This window comes from Podarcis tiliguerta, assembly GCF_965153285.1.
Source record: "Podarcis tiliguerta genome assembly, chromosome: 8".
In the NCBI taxonomy this organism is placed as follows: Eukaryota; Metazoa; Chordata; class Lepidosauria; order Squamata; family Lacertidae; genus Podarcis; species Podarcis tiliguerta.
Window position 1 is genome coordinate 49,594,262 of NC_139541.1, and position 5,102 is coordinate 49,599,363.

Genomic DNA, 5,102 nt, shown 5'->3' on the forward strand with positions numbered 1-5,102 from the left:
AATATCCTCAGAAACCCCAAGGATAAAATTCAGTTGGAAAACCAAGGGGTCTATGAAATACCCTGCAAAGTCTGCCCAGCCACGTACATTGGACAAACAAACAGACGAATAAATGCACGGATCGCAGAACACAAGAATGCCGTCAAAAAAGAAGAAAAAACTTCCTCTCTTTTCCAACACATGAAAGAAACAGGACACGAAATTAATTTTGCAGATTCCAAATTGCTCTTTAACATGGAACATCACCACAAGAGAATAATCATGGAAGCCATCGAGATAGAGAAACACCCTCACAACATGAACAAGCGTGACGACACATCCCGCTTGCCAGACATCTGGAAATTAGCCCTCCCCACAAAATCTGACACCAGATCCAGAGGCACACAGAACGCCATCACCAATCAACCACACCAGACCCAAACCCAGACCCTCTCCACAGATAAATTACAGACACCATCCAGTAGCCAAACCAGGGTGGCACCTCCGGATGCTGCACCCCCCTGCAATCCCTACACAGATCTGGCTGGCACAGGCCACAAAACCACAGCTCGCCCCTATACACGAAGCCAAGCCAGAGCACAACCAAGTGCAGTACAGCCATCTTCTCAGAAAAACTCTTCACAAAGTTCAAGAGTTCAAGACACGAAGGCTTTAGCAACTAATCCACACCTAATGACCCACCTAAGTGGGATTCAGGAAATCACTCAAGAAATCACTCAAGATATCCCTCAAGTAATTAAGGAACAAAAGAAGAAAAGGCACACTAGCCTGGGAACCTCCTCTCTGCCCAGAACATTGGAGGCTATACACCACACCTCCTCAACAGTATTTATAGGAACTCAAACACTGAGATCCTGCTCTGTTCCAGTAACAAGAAGCCGAAAGCACCAGCCTGAAGATGACGAGTGAGACCTCGTCGAAACGTCGCCTAGACACCCCAACTTTTACACGGGAAGACACCCGAGGACACCAAAACCTGCATATATATATATATATATATATATATATATATATATATATATCACACACATGCACACACACACACAAGCATATATATATATATATATATATATATATATATATATATATTCATTCTAAAAGCGCCAGGTCTTTCTAAGCCTTTCTATTACCAATCGGTGAGGTTTCTGTGATCTTATTAGACACTGCCAATTTCTTTCTCTGACTAATGGAAAAAAATTCATGTGTAGCTTAATAAAGAGAATGTTTGTCTGTACCACTGAGGCTCTTTATCTCTCACCTTCTGATTCTACAGTCGTTTTATTGTAAATATATATATATTATGTTCCCTCACTGGTTTTCCTTTTGAGCAAGTATATGTGTATGATAGACATATCCTGGGATATTTTACAGAGTCCTCAAACAAACCCCCCTCAAACTGGGGCCGCCGAGGATACCTAGGGTGGTCAGCCACTTTTAGTGAGTACCAATTGCCCTCTTCAAGCACCCAAGGGGGTGTGGGAAGCAGCAGGGACAAGTGCAATAACTCTCCCCCCCTGTTGCTATCTCCTCCCCTCACAAGTTGGAGGGTGACTTTCTGAAGTGGGGAGCCTCCTTTCCTTGTGGACCTCACCCTGCAAGGTAGTACTGTGACTTCACATGAAGACAGGACGTTCCCTGCATTAAAGAGGCACCTTCCGGTTTCTGGAGGATGACATGGGATTAACTTAAGGTTGCATACGCAACATTCATTTAAAGCACATTTCCCCTCCCAAAAAGGGGGGGGCTTGGAATCATAGGAACTAGAGTTTGTTAAGGGTGCTGGAATTGTAGTTCTTTGGAGAATAAAGTATGGTTCCTAGGATTCTTTTTTGGGGGGGTGCGCTTTAAATGTATGGTGTTTACGTTGCACTTTTCTGGTGTCTGTTGAGCTGAGAGAAAACTAAAAAGGAGGTGAAACGGAATGGGGTACATAGGAACAGGGCATGGCTGGCTGACGCTCTGAACAGGTGCAGGTCAAGGCCTCACTTGTTGAGGCTTAAACTGACACACGAGTTATATATATAAATCCGTTGATTACAGTGGGCTTCAATATGCCTGACTACAGTGGATTTCAACTATAATGTAGGCATCTAGCCCAGGACCAGCCCAAGAGGTTTTGCCGCCTGAGGCAAAACAGAAAATGCCGCCAACCTCCCTCCCCGCCTTGCAACCTGACAAGGATCTTGAAAATTGGATTTCTTAGTGCGCTAAGAAAGTGTAATTGTGCAGTTGGAAGCCTGTGCATACTCAGCAGTAACCATGCTAAATTTCATGGGATTTGCCTCCCAAGTATGTGTGCATAGGACTGCAGATTAGGTATCATTCCATCCCGTGCCCCTGGCAGTCCCGGGAACAGTGATTTTACTATGCATTAGGGCATTATAGGTGGGTGTGTCCCTTTATAGTGCCCCTTATGGTGGGCCAAGGGTATCCTTTTAAAGCAGCAAAAGCAGCTTTCTCTCTTGGCTTTGCCAAGTTCTGCCTCCTCTCCAGCTCTTCAAGTGGTATTCAAATAGGTTTAGATAAATTTGTGGAGGATAAGGCTACCTTCCTCCACTGTTGGGAAGCTGGAGGATGGGGGAGGGCTGTTACACAGTCCTGCTTGTGGACTTCCCATTGGACATTGTGATAATGGGATGGTGCACTTGACGGGCCACTGTCCTGATCTAGCAAGCTCTTCTTTGTGCGTCCGTCATTTGAAGAGTTCTGGTGCCATTCCCCCTCCCCCCCAGCACAGCCTTTATTTGAAGAGTGCTTTCAAGTCCTATTTTGGGAAGTGTGGCTCACAGAAGTTAACAGCAGCTGCAGGAGGCTTTACCCAGAAAATACCCTAGGTCCCAGACTTATTTGTCTGTGAAATGGACACAATGCCTACTCCAGCCAGGCAAAAGAACTCAAGGAGGGGATGGAGTGGAGAAAGTGAAGGGTTTGACCTGGAGAGGGGCAGCTATAGAGGCCTGGAGGGCCACATTTGGCCCTCAGCCCTGAGGTTCCACAATATGCAATGTATTGCAATGTATTGTGATATGCAATGTATTGTGATATGCAATGTATTGTGAAGGTCTGTGCATACCTTCCTGGCAAGAGTGGGGACTGGGACAGCTCTCCAAGGCAGACAGAGGTGCTCATTCTCCTTTGGCAAAGGGACAGGAATCCCCCAAGGGTGATAGACTTTCAAAGGCAATGGGCTTTAGCTACTGGGTCCCACAGCAGTGACCTCAGCACCCTTTTGGTTTTAAGTGGAGAGGAAAAGGGAAAACAGAAAGACTTGGAGAGACCAAATGCAAAGGAAGGCAAAACTATTTAACCTTTAATACCAATATAGTTGCAGATGCCACACCTCCTTCCCTCTTCTGCAAGAATTCTTTCTCCTTTACAGCTAATGACGCAGTTTGAACATGCATACATATGGGGCCAAAGATTGACAGTGTCACAGGATACAGTAAAAAAGCGAGTCCTGGGCCGAAAAAGGCTGAAGATGTGTGTGGATGTATTTACACATGCATCTACATTCCTTGATTCATCTTCACTTGTATAGCAGCCGAAGGTAGGGGCCACTTTGAAAAGTCTTTGAGGTGGTATGAAAACTCTCTTTTGGGAATTAATTAGCTAGTCTTACTCAGACTTGGAAGTCTTCTCTTAATGCTGCAGCTTTCAAGTGTGATTCAGGTGGGTGACAATGGAACCATTCAGTCCTCTGAAAATGGCAGGTGCAGGCATTTCCGTTCCCTAACAGAAACGCAGTAAGAACTTTTGCTCTTACTCTCAAATCTATCCATATAGAACCCTAAGACTCTGTGAACATTCACCCTTGTCCCTGGGATGATTCACTTCCTCTGACTCGTGAAACACTTTACTGTGTCTTTGCAAAGAACGAAGTGTCCATAGGCCCGAGCTGGTTTTGTGTGTTGCTGCTTGAGCCTTTGGATTATTACTAGATGTAGATAAGCTTTATTGTACTAGACAAAGGCCATGACAAAACCATATAAACACTATCAAAGAAATAAGGAACTATAAATCTAGATATCAAATCTACATAAAAACAGAAGGATTATTACTAAGTGTCACTGAATTCAGAGTTTTTTAAGCGTTGGTTTTCACAGCAGCTCATGAACCAGATTTTTTTATGGGAGGCTCCGGTTGGATGACAGCTGCAACAGGCAAGCAGTAGAATCGCCTTCCAGCTCTTCTCAGGGGAATCCTCAGCATTGCTTGGCTACTCTCTCTTCATGGCTAGGCCTTGTTTTTCAGGGAGCAGAGAAGGAACAAGGCAGTTGCACAGAATGCAACACAAGACTTATGCTTTGTTTTCCCCCACTCCCCTTCTCATTTCAGAATCCACACACAACTTCCCACTCATTTCAATAATTTAAGCCAGAAATGCAGATCTAGTCCTAGGAAAGGTCTTCTTCCAAGATATCCCCGTGCAACCACCTCACAGCTGGTGACGGAAACCGAACAGCTTACACCTAAGTTGGTTGTGTGAATAGGTTACAAACCAGACTTGAGTTTGAGCTTCCAGCATACACTGGGGCATAAATGACAAAATGAGGATACTCATGTCCCTCCTGAAAGTGCAGCCAGAAAGTAAAAAATATTATGAAGCAAAAGAGCACAATACAAAAGCCTCACTTTGCTTCATCCAAAAGAATTGATCTAAAGTTGAGTAAAATTCCCAGTCCCTTTATGTTTCACTCTCATTTTCACCCTTCCGATAACTGAAGTGGGTCAGTCAGATGGAGAATCCAAATATAAAGACTGCCACCATGTGGGTAACTGAAGTGGCGTTGATGGAAGGGAGTAAGCAGAGAACGACTTTTCTACTTTGATGTCTTCAAATATATCCAGAAAATGTACTTCGCTTTCAAAGCAACTTGAGGAAGAGCTTTCAGATCAAGTGTCCAAATAATGAACCCATAGGTGATTTACCACACATCGGCAACTGTTGTGTAATAACATTACCTCTGGTTGGATGATACAGACCCTCCCTCCAGGGTAAGAGAGATTGTAGTTTGACAAACTATCTGTATGGATTCACTGATACTTGAGAGTGGTGGGGAGAGAAGATGTGCAAAGTGTTCAAAAAAGAAGTTTGTTAAATA